Source organism: Stenella coeruleoalba (genome assembly GCF_951394435.1).
Source record: "Stenella coeruleoalba genome assembly, chromosome: 18".
NCBI classification, from domain to species: domain Eukaryota; kingdom Metazoa; phylum Chordata; class Mammalia; order Artiodactyla; family Delphinidae; genus Stenella; species Stenella coeruleoalba.
Window position 1 is genome coordinate 52,897,089 of NC_137164.1, and position 12,936 is coordinate 52,910,024.

A 12,936-nucleotide genomic window follows, 5' to 3' on the forward strand; every position below is an offset into this window, starting at 1 on the left:
CAGACCTCATGATGTTATGAAAGAAACATGCCAATAAACATATTTCTTATTAGATTCTGTGGACAAGGGATCAGAATTTGTTAGTGATTATCTAACAGCCATTATTAAAATTTTGTTGGCTTCAGACACATGCGATATAATTTCTTTTCATCGTACCTCTCTGTTATCCATATTTTGATAGATAAGATCTATATTTAGTAGCTGTCAATCAACATGTCTTCGAAAATATCTTTATCTCAATCACTTCCTCATACTGTGTTCTTACCAAAAAGGTTATCTTACCTGATTTATGTTTTCATAGTGACATGCTATGCTTTATGTTCTCTAAAAACTCTTCACTCAGTTTATACTAGGGAGTGAGGTAATCACTGGAAAGCATGCTTTTTTTCTGAAACAACACATTCCATTTAATATGTTCAGTTTGGTGAGTATTTCAGGTTTCAGCATAGGTGACCAGTATCACTTAAATATTTGCCAAACGATGAGTTTACATTTATTTATATTGGAGGGAATCTGTTTTGTAGATGTGACTATCTTGTTAATTTCAATAAATAGAGACTTAGAAGCTAGACTCTTCAATGTTGTACCAAAAAATTATCACAATGACTGACTCAGTTGAAATACAGGCTTATATTGTATGTCATGCTCATTTGCCTATTTGCACACAAAGTATAAAAGAACAGATTATCTTGCCAGCAAACTAACCTAGTGTTGTCTCTAAAATCACCAGTGTAATTGGACTGCATCAGGATTATTTGGAAATGTCCATCATATGATCATTATTAAAATTGAAATAACTGATTTGATTATTATTAGTTTGTTGAAGATTCTGTGGCCAGATACAATTGTATTGTGCAGTACTGAGCTATATGTGTAATTACAGAATGTAATTTTGCATTAATGTTTTAGGAAACAGAAAGTGCACATATAAATTCATTTTATAGGTCATATTGACATCTTTATTTCAAAATATGTGCTATTTGCTCTTTTCCCACTTCATCATTTATGCTCCAGCTATGAGTTTCTTTATGATTTCTATGCATCGTGCTGTCTTTTCATTTTCTGTTTTTGCTCTTACTTCTGTTTGGAACATCCTTCTAGACATTCTCCTGGGTAATTTCTTCTCAGTTCAGATGCCATTATTTCCCAGTTAAGCCTCACTACAGTGAGGTACCCCCTCATACCAGTTGGAATGGCCATTATTAAAAAGTCTACAAGGGCTTCCCTGGTGGCGCAGTGGTTGAGAATCTGCCTGCTAATGCAGGGGACACGGGTTCGAGCCCTGGTCTGGGAGGATCCCACGTGCCACGGAGCAGCTAGGCCCGTGAGCCACAACTACTGAGCCTGAGGGTCTGGAGCTTGTGCTCCGCAACAAGAGAGGCCGCGATAGTGAGAGGCCCGCTCACCGCGATGAAGAGTGGCCCCCGCTTGCCACAACTAGATAAAGCCCTCGTACAGAAACAGAGACCCAACACAGCAAAAATAAATAAATTAATTAATAAACTCCTACCCCCAACATCTTCTTTAAAAAAAAAAAAGTCTACAAATAACAAATGCTGGAGAGGATATGGAGAAAAGGAAACCCTCCTACACTGTTGGTAGGAATGTACATTGGTGCAGCCACTATGGAAAACAGTATGGAGGTTCCTCAAAAAACTAAAAATTGAGTTGCCATATGATCCAACAATTCCACTCCTGGGCATATACTATACTATAGACAAAACTATAATTCGAAAAGATACATGCACCCTTATGTTCATGGCAGCACTATTTACAATAGCCAAGACATGGAAACAACCTAAATGTCCATCGACAGATTAGGGCATAAGAAGATGTGGTACATATATACAATGGAATGCTACTCAGCCATCACAAAGAATGAAATAATGCCATGTGCAGCAACATGGATGGATCGAGAGATTATCATACTAAGTGAAGTCAGGAGGAGAAAGACAAATACCATATGATATCACTTGTATGTGGAATCTAAAATACTATACAAATCGACATATCTGCAAAGCAAAAAACAGACTTACAGTTATAGAGAACAGACTTGTTGTTGACAAGGCGCAGGGAGGGTAGAGGAGAGGATTGGGAGTTTGGGGTTAGCAGAGGCAAACTATTATGTATAGGATGGGTAAACAACAAGGTCACACAGTACAGCACAGGGAACTATCGTCAATATTCTGTGACAAACCATAATGGAAAAGAATATGAAAAAGAACATGTATATATGTATAAGTGAGTCACTTTGCTGTACAGAAGAAATTAACATAACATTGTAAATCACCTGTACTTCAATAAAATTAAAAAAAATAAAGACTATACCTGAGCCTGGATTAAGTTCTCTGATAACAGAGCATTTCCACTGTTGTATATATACCAGATCATTTTTAAAATTTATTTATTTATTTATGTTTTTGATAAATGTTGCATGTATTTAAGGTGCACAGTGTGATAATTACCAAGATCAAGATAATTAACACCTCCACTGTATTTAAATTATATTTAAATATAAGTATTTATTCATCCACCAACTCAAAGACTGACCATTTTAATCAACTTTGTACCTCGGTGGTTATAACAAGGCTTATCCATAACAGATTCTCAGGAACTATTTGTTTTACTCGTTCTTTGGCTTCAACATCTATATTATAAAATGAAACACAAAAATATAAAGCTATACAAAATAAATATGTAGCTTCTTTAATTATTTTAGGTTGCACAACTTGAGATCTCTACCCAAATTATAACATTAGGGTGATGTTACCTAATGCCAATTTGTTCAATGTGTTGTCTACTTATTCTTTGGCGCACTGAGAGGAGTGTTGAAGTTTCCAATTGTGTATTCAACCCTATAATGCTCATGTAATACGAAGTTCTCTTGTTAGATGTATACATGCTATATCTTCTTGTTGAATTGACGCTGTTAACATAAGGACTTTGGTTTTTCCATCTAGTTTCTCTACTGACTTTATGTAGGGATTGAAGAACTCTGTCTCTACCTTTCCAGAGTCCTCAGGAAAGGTTTTTGCATGAATAAATAACCAAGAATATTGTAAGCCCATAGCTTGCCTTTCTGTGAACTAGGGAAAAGATACCCCTCTCAAGAGGCACACATCTATGGGTATATATCTTGGTAAGCAAATAATTCCTTAGTGTGAATTAGAAAAAGGTGCCACTTCTTATGGTTGCACGCAGCCCCTCACAAGGCACACAACTTGGTGTGAAGCATCAGGCCAGATTTTTGCCTCTGCAAATCTTAATCTAGGTTCTCTTGTGCTTTACAGAAACTGCACAACAGTATGTAACCATATGTGGTGGTCCTGGTAATTACTTCCAATGAAGATATTGTGTATAGTTTATGCTTCAATGTTATATTTTCTGTGACAGACCCATAATGATAATACATGCAGTATGGAAAGGAAAACCAAAATCTCTTAGATGAGGTCAAGCATAACACAAAAATCTCCATGGCCATAAATGAAATAGAAGTCTATATGAGCAAGATGAATTCATGGGTGTGCTGTACTACCAGCACCTTGCGGTAGTAAGGAAGGTGCTCCTCCAGGGTCACGGGAAGTAAGTGTTCTGTGTGAGACGGTGGATGTGGGCCAAGTTCGCTGCATGAATATAGGGGTTTGATTGGCACTGCTCCCACCTCCCCACCTGTGAAAGAAACTGGAAAAAAAATTCTAGTTGCTTTCTATTTTTATGGGAATAGGAAATGGTGAGCTTGGGGACATAAGAGGAAATAAGACAGGATTCCCAGCAGGATCTGAAACATTTTCCCTCAGCTCAGTGACTTGGTATCTGCAATATCTATAATGTCTCTGCATTGAAGAAAAGACCACAATTTCATTTTAAGATCTTATCCTGGACTGGGGATTTAACGAATTTCTGAGATCTTGCAGGGGTCTGTTTCTAGCCTCTTCTGCTTTCCTCTAGAAGTAGAGTATAGCAGACTCACTGCTTAAGACTCTTTACTAGTTTACAGCTTTATTTTGGGGACAGTGGGAAAATTCTGAATGTGGATGATATATTAAGGGTGATAATGGCATTGTGTTTGTGTAGGACAAAGTTATAGTTCTTAGGAGATAACTGGTACAGTATTTAGTATTAAGGGGGCAACAACATCTGTAATTTCTAGATGACTTAGCAGAAAACTATCCATCTATCTATCATCATCTATTATCTATCTATTTATCAATCATATATGGAGAGATGATAGAAGAAATGCAGTGAAATACTAACATTTGATAAATATGGATGAAGGAATGTGGATGTTTATTGTAGTATTCTATGTAGATTAGAAAATTTGCAAAATAAAACGAATAAAACAAATACAAAGCAGTACCTCTGAGGTCTTCTGACATGCGTCTTTTTCTTAATCCCATTTTCTGGTCACAGCCTTACTTTCCAGGCTAATCAGGATTAAGGCTTTAGCCAATACAGTAAACTTTCTCTTTTCCTGTTGTCTCAGTGACATGATAATCCCCAAATGACCAGGTGGGAGTCTCAAATTCAAGTTCAATGTAGTGGCCATTACACCCCTGGTACAAATGTTCCTCTTGGCATATTCCCCGCCAACAGAAGACAAAGATCAATGAGAAGATGAAACGCTTTATGGAAAGGTCACTTGGGTTTATGGCGATAGACATCCTTGGAACAGTGGATTCTGATCACAGGAGGAATAATACTGTATATCATGTGCTGATTTTAAAAATATATCATGTCGTGAAGGACCAAGCCTTCAAGATGCTACCACCCAGACTGTACCATGTTCGAGTATTCAGCAGACAATTCAACATTTTCTCAGGCCAGCTACTGGCTGGATAAACTCCATATAAGAAATTTATTACTTCACAGCTTTTGGTGGAAAATGAGATTCTGTATCGGAAACTACTAAGACTTGAAAAAGCATTCAGCAAATTCATGGATGATAGGGTTAGCAGAAGCAGTGACAGCATAAAAGTCAAATACGTGTCGTTAGTGTCTGTTTAGTGAGGATAAAGCGCTGACATTTTCACGATGGAAGATGTCCAATAAATAAAACTGCCACCAAGTGGCTGACTGATGCCCTGCAGGAAATAGGGGCTTGGTGTTGATTTCCACTACTGGTAAGGTTGGTAGTAGCCACATCTTCTTTTCAAGAGGAAATCAATATTTGCATACCCATACATAATCTCTATCTGTGCCTCCACGGTCACTTTGTACATTAGCCCATTGAGCAAGCATTGGACTAGCTAAGGAACAAGAAAGATTGACATTCACAGCAAAGGGCATTTTTCCATAGGATTGATAAGAGTCTCCTCTAGAGTGGATGCCCATTGGTGAACATTACATGAGACACAAATACCCTCACACTCTATGCCCATTCCAAGATCCTATCCACACATAATTCTCCGGACTTCTATGACAGCAATCCTCTAATCTTATTCCTTCTGTGTCCTTGGGTATCTGAAATAATAGTTAGCCGCTCCCTCAAAATTGATATAATTGATGTAAATCCATCTCAGATGAAGCGAGAAATCAGTCACATATCATCATTTCTGCTCAGAAGGAATTTGTTCCTTCACTACTGTCTTTCAAGGCCACTGCTGAGGGACTGTCATGCTGCAGCTGTCTATCTCTGGAGAATACTGGGAAGTGATCATGAAGACATGAGGGTGGGTTGTGGGGCCACAGGTAGTGACTGTGGGTAAGGAGTTAATGCAGCAGGAGCAAGTGCCTTGTGAACCTGTTCCACCTGCTCATGCAATATGCCTGTGTTTCAAGGGCCTGCTTGGGTCCAATCTTGTATACGATACTTCTTGATAGGAGTGATGTGGTGCACATCCAAATTTGTGGATATGTAGATCAGATAAAATATAGCATATGATAGGCATTTTAGCTTACATGATTATTTGGTATACCATTGTCAGCCATTAATCCTCCGTAAGGCACAGAAATATTCCAGGGGTTGATGAAGAAGGCTTTGAACACTATAGCTTTTTATTGGTTCATGAAGACTTGGTGAAGGTGTAACTCACTGAACACTGAATGTGCTCCAAAGCATTTTCTTGTTCAGGATCCTAAGATTGGAAAGTTTGAAAACTGGGTCAAAAATCACACTCAAATGTAGAACACGTAGCCTCCAGAATTTAAAAAGGTCTACCAAGACTTTTCTCAAAGTTGAAAGTACAGGAACAACATACAATGGAAAAGGAAGAACTTCAAAGTGGAATAAGCCAAGGTGTATGGAGAATGATTATATTCCAGTTCTTCTCCTGTACGTATGTATTAGAATTGGACTTCCCTTTCTGTGTGAGTGGAAATGACATGTATCTGTCTTCGGAGCCACTGCATTACTCACCATCATCTTGTTCTTATGCCACAATGATGACGAAGGGAAGTACTGATGTGGAGCCTCCATCAGACTAGATTTCTGAATGATATGCATGGAATATTCAGTGTATGCAAGAAATAAACTTTGTGATGTTAACACATGGATGGTTGGTTTTTTTTTTATGGCATCTTAAACTAGGCTATCCTGGCATTGATACTACCTAAAAGTGAAATCTTGCCTCAAAAGGGAACATACAAATAAAGCCATCAGAAACAGGATGGTACGGTAAAGGAGCTGGTGGTGAGCATTGACTCCATTAAAAAACAGAATCAAGACTAAATACTGGTTGGAATTACAATTTTAAAAAAGAAAAATATTTGAAACTTTGAAAACATAAAAATAAGAACATAACTAACAAATTTCATTAATAAAGTGTTAATATCTTAATATTTTATAATAGGAAGTAAAATAATGTATAAAATAAATGTAGTTGAAATGACTTTAACTTCATAATGGTTAAGAGGATATCTCATTCTGAAAGAACATTCATCTAAAGTTTGGGAATTGCTTTGTTTTTAATTGTTTTTCTTTCTTCTGTAAATTTAAATACAATAAAATTTAAGTAAAATTTGTTTTTTCACTATAATGACAAAATAATATAATATTGGTTTTATAATACCATGCCCATCCACCCATCCATCTATCCACCCAGCCAAATATCTGCTATCCATCTTTCCTTTCATTTGTATATCCTTCTATTTATACATAGTAATTGGAGATATGCCTGAAATGCTATTCATAGTAAGATGATTATAGTAATTTACAAGTGATAGGATTTGTAGAGATATTTTCCCCTATGTTTTGTACTTTTCTGTATTGTTTGCCTTCTTTCCGTCATTTTTTTCAAAACCGTAAACTCATAAATCCTAAAAAATGAAAAATACAAATTTCTTGGCTTCAAGGACCTCAGATAACTTACTTAGGCAACATGAAATCAAAAGTTCCTGTTATGTTTCAGTTCCTATCAAAATTCTTTTCAATAATTTTAACATACTGAAAAAAAAATAGACTGAGTGAAAATAGTAGGATCTGTTGGATGGGGTTCAGATCCAGTGTTTTAACTGTTTGATAAAATACATGGAAATAATCTGAGAAGAGCTTGAGGGGAATGGGTAGAAGTACATATTTACTTGAAGTCACATAATAACTAAACCCTTGAAAATAACTATTCTCTAAGGTTCCATGTTCTCTTTACTTCACACTTAAGTTATCAATGAATACATCCATATTTTGAAACATTGGATTTGGGAAATCGAATTATTACTAGTCTGGTGATTAAACTGCTCTATCCATCTGCTAGTATATTGTCATTATTGTTTCAGCCTAGCTCAAATGATAGCAGTCTTTATAAATCACTTTCATTAAATTCAGGCAGTGACTGTATAAAATCTTTTAGAAAAAATAAATCCTTGAACCCGATTTTTTCCTGTATTAAAATTAAGACAAGATATGAAATACAATATAATAAGTTGAAATTGGAGTAGATTTTCAGAAATCTAATGATGTCTCAAAGTAGCAGCACTTTGTATATGTTGGTTGAGATTGCATCCAGAGAGATTTCTGGTCTAATGGATAGCCAAGCACTGGTGAGGTTGTGATGTTTGTTTAATTAGTGGGATTTTTTTCTACTCCCAGAATAATTTTAATATGTTAATGCACTCATCAAGCTTTTTCATTCACTGAGCATCTTTGTTATTTTAGAATAAATTGTTTATTCCTGAAGTCACAGAACAACAATTATGGTTATCTTCTAAAATCACAGTTTGATTTCTGTGTCTTTATACGGTCTACTAAGAACATCCATTGACTGAAATAAAGAGGATATGGTAAAGTTCTATTAGAATCTTAGTTATCAATATTTGCTTGCTACATCACTGTTATGTAGAATGAAAAGCATTCTAATATGACCAGCCTTTTCAGTTTCTTATTACTATGAATTGAGTAAATACTTTAAGTATATTTTAAGTTATTTATCCATCTAGTAAATATTATTTGAATGCCTTCTATGTTTACAAGGTACCCTGGAGGTGCCACAGACATGTAGTCTCTCCTCTCAAAGAATTTGCCGTCCAGCAATGTTCCTCCACGTAAATAACTGGGCCATGTTTGCCACAAGCGTCCATAGTATTCTGTATCTGCTTTCACAGTGCTTCTGCACACTTTGTCAGGTATTATTTTAAACAATTTGTTAACTATCCTCCTTTACTGCTGGGTCCTAAACTCCATGTGGGTGGGAACAGTGTCCCTTTTGTCAATGGCTGTATCCCTAGTGCCTAACACCGTGATAGGCACTGACATGCCAGCTGAAGGAAGGTGATTAGGGAAGTGGAGGTTACAGGTGGAATCTATGCTAGTGTGGAAAGGTGGTTCAGATAAAGGCATTAAAACTTTGCTACTGGGCTTCCCTGGTGGCGCAGTGGTTCAGAGTCTGCCTGCCGATGCAGGGGACACAGGTTCATGCCCCGGTCCGGGAAGATCCCACATGCCGCGGAGCGGCTGGGCCCGTGAGCCATGGCCGCTGAGCCTGCGCGTCCGGAGCCTGTGCTCCGCAGCGGGAGAGGCCACAACAGTGAGAGGCCTGCGTACCGCAAAACAACAACAACAACAACAACAAAAAACCTTTGATAGTGACATTTACACACTGCTATATTTAAAACAGATAACCAACAAGGACCTACTGTATAGCACAGGAAACTTTGCTCAGTACTCTTTAATAAGCTAAATGGGGAAAGAATTTGAAAACGAATAGATACATGTGTAAGTATAACTGAATCTCTTTGCTGTACACCTGAAAACAACACAATTGTTAATCAACTCCAATATAAAATTAAAAAATCTTTAAATGTATATATTAGTGAATTGATATATATAGTAAAAAACAAAACAAAGGAAAGAAATTGGAAGAGAGAGAAGATATAGGCCAAAAAAGAATAACATGGTCAACATTTTGAGGCAATTGAGGAGGCATGAATATTTATGAAATAGTGAATTACTCAGGTCTACTAGAACAGAGTTAGATGTCAGAAGTCATTAGGGCAGGGCAGTGGACACTGGAAAGGACACCTGAGTCAGATTATTAAACCTCGATGTGCAAGACTAAGGAATTTAAACATTTTTATAATAAAATGTTCAGAAATTTCAGATACAATCACATAATTTTGGTTCAGTGACTAAATTACATTTTAGTTGTATATCCAGAATCTCAATTTACTAGAAGTGTTTTTTAAGAACAGAAAAGATTTTTAAGGGCAGAAACTGTACAGTTTAAACTTTGTAATTACAGTAACTGGCATTGTCCCTAGTGTATTTTAGGTGTTGGGCATATATATATATATATATATATATATATATATATATATATATGTAACATCTTTATTGCAGTATAATTGCTTTACAGTCATGTGTTAGTTTCTGCTTTATAACAAAGTGAATCAGCTATAAATAAACATGTACCCCATATCAACTCCCTCTTGTGTCTCCCTCCCACCCTCCCTATCCCACCCCTCTAGGTGATCACGAAGCACCGAGCTGATCTCCCTGTGCTATGCAGCTGCTTCCCACTAGCTATTTTACATTTGGTAGTGTATATATGTCCATGCCATTCTCTCACTTTGTCCCAGCTTCCCCTTCCCCCTCCCTGTGTCCTCAAGTCCATTCTCTACATCTGTGTCTTTATTCCTGTCCTGCCCCTAGGTTCTTCAGAACCATTTTTTTTTTTTAGATTCCATATATATGTGTTAGCATATGGTATTCGTTTTTCTCTTTCTGACTTACTTCACTCTGTATGACAGACTCTAGGTCCATCCACCTCACTACAAATAACTCAATTTCATTTTTTATGGCTGAGTAATATTCCATTGTATATATGTGCCACATCTTCTTTATCCATTCATCTGTTGATGGACACTTAGGTTGGTTCCATGTCCTGGCTATTGTAAATAGAGCTGCAATGAACATTGGGGTTCATGTGTCTCTTTGAATTATGGCTTTCTCAGGGTATATGCCCAGGAGTGGGATTGCTGGATCAGATGGTAGTTCTATTTTTAGTTTTTTAAGGAACCTCCATACCATTCTCCACAGTGGCTGTATCAATTTACATTCCCACCAACAGTGCAAGAGGGTTCCCTTTTCTCCACACCTGCTCAAGCATTTATTGTTTGTAGATTTTTTGATGATGGCCATTCTGACCGGTGTGAGGTGATACCTCATTGTGGTTTTGATTTGCATTTCTCTAATGATTAGTGATGTTGAGCATCCTTTCATTTGTTTGTTGGTAATCTGTATATCTTCTTTGGAGAAATGTCTATTTAGGTCTTCTGTCCATTTTTGGATTGGGTTGTTTTTTGTTTAATATTGAGCTGCATGAGCTGCTTGTAAATTTTGGAGATAAATCCTTTGTCAGTTGCTTCATTTGCAAATATTTTCTCCTGTTCTGAGGGTTGTCTTTTCATCTTGTTTATGTTTTCCCTTGCTGTGCAAAAGCTTTTAAGTTTCCTTAGGTCCCATTTGTTTATTTTTGCTTTTATTTCCATTTCTCTAGGAGGTGGGCTGAAAATGATCTTGCTGTGATTTGTGTCATAGTGTGTTCTGCTTATGTTTTCCTCTAAGAGTTTTATAGTGTCCAGTCTTACATTTAGGACTTTAATCCATTTTGAGTTTATTTTTGTGTATGGTATTAGGGAGTGTTCTAATTTCATTCTTTTACATGTAGCTGTCCAGTTTTCCCAGCACCACTTATTGAAGAGGCTGTGTTTTCTCCACTGTATATTCTTGCCTCCTTTATCAGAAATAAGGTGACCATATGTGTGTGGGTTTATCTCTGGGCTTTTTATCTTGTTCCATTGATCTGTATTCCTGTTTTTGTGCCAGTACCGTACTGTCTTGATTACTGTAGCTTTGTAGTATAGTCTGAAATCCGGGAGCCTGATTCCTCCAGCTCCGTTTTTCTTTCTCAAGATTGCTTTGGCTATTTGGGGTCTTTTGTGTTTCCATACAAATTGTGAAATTTTTTGTTCTAGTTCTGTGAAAAATGCCAGTGGTAGTTCGATAGGGATTGCATTGAATCTGTAGATTACTTTGGGTAGAACAGTCATTTTCACAGTGTTGATTCTTCCAATCCAAGAACATGGTATATCTCTCCATCTGTTTGTATCATCTTTAATTTCTTTCAGCAGTGTCTTATAGTTTTCTGGTTACAGGTCTTTTGTCTCCTTAGGTAGGTTTATTCCTAGGTATTTTATTCTTTTTGTTGCAGTGGTAAATGGGAGTGTTTCCTTAATTTCTCTTTCAGATTTTTCATCGTTAGTGTATAGGAATGCAAGAGATTTCTGTGCATTAATTTTGTATCCTGCTACTTTACCAAATTCATTGATTAGCTCTAGTAGTTTTCTGGTAGCATCTTTAGGGTTTTCTATGTATAGTATCATGTCATCTGCAAACAGTGACAGCTTTACTACTTCTTTTCCGATTTGGATTCCTTTTATTTCTTTTTCTTCTCTGATTGCTTTGGCTAAAAATTCCAAAACTATGTTGAATAATAGTGGTGAGAGTGGACAGCCTTGTCTGCTTCCTGATCTTAGAGGAGATGGTTTCAGTTTTTCACCATTGAGAATTATGTTGGCTGTGGTTTGTCATATATGGCCTTTATTATGTTGAGGTAGGTTCCCTCTATACCTACTTTCTGGAGGGTTTTTTATCATTAATGCACGTTGAATTTTGTCGCAAGCTTTTCCTGCATCTGTTGAGATGATAATATGGTTTTTCTCCTTCAATTTGTTAATATGGTTTATTACATTGATTTCTGTATATTGAAGAATCCTTGGGCATATATTTTTGATAATTCAAATAACAAATTATTTGAATTTGTTCAGTGAAACAATATTCTAAAAGGTGTGAAGTGATTGTTGTTTTGGACTATAGGGAGATAAGTGGGAGGCAATTAGGTAGGTAGACAAGAAGACATATAAGTTTAGAGGTAGATAGATGGATAGATAAAAACAAATGTACACACTTAAACACACAAACACATATGTAATCAATACACACACCTAACTACACACACACAGACTCATATACACATACAGGCACAGGCATACGCATAGATGTAACCCACACAAGTACACATATGTACGTACAAATACATATATATACACACACACATCACAAACACACATAGACATCCACATATACCCACACACGTATATTTGCGAGAGACAGTAGATAAAATGTTAGGATTATATTATAAGAAAGAAAGACAAAGCTCATGAAATTATCAAGGAGAATAGTATGAGAAGGGCAGACAAATAACAGATGGAAGAGGATTTATAAGAAAAAATTAAAGAATAAAGAGTTTATTCTCCGTGAAGAAGAGACATCCTAAGGAGATTATCACATTGTAGGCAGATTTCCCAAACTCTTACTGTGCATTGCCAAATACTTACTTACACATCACATATTACCTACATTAGAATCTGAGTCTGAGGATGGGTGGCATAATCATATTTACCAAATTAGACAATGTTTAATTTTTTTTCTTTACGGTATTCAAA

General features: G+C 36.5%; 1 long non-coding RNA gene across 5 annotated transcripts in view; it reads left to right on the forward strand.

Moving 5' to 3' along the window:
• Nucleotides 1-12,936, forward strand: part of LOC307176546 — a 237,741-nt gene that overhangs the window by 125,347 nt on the left and 99,458 nt on the right. The gene's annotated exons all lie outside the window — the stretch shown is intronic.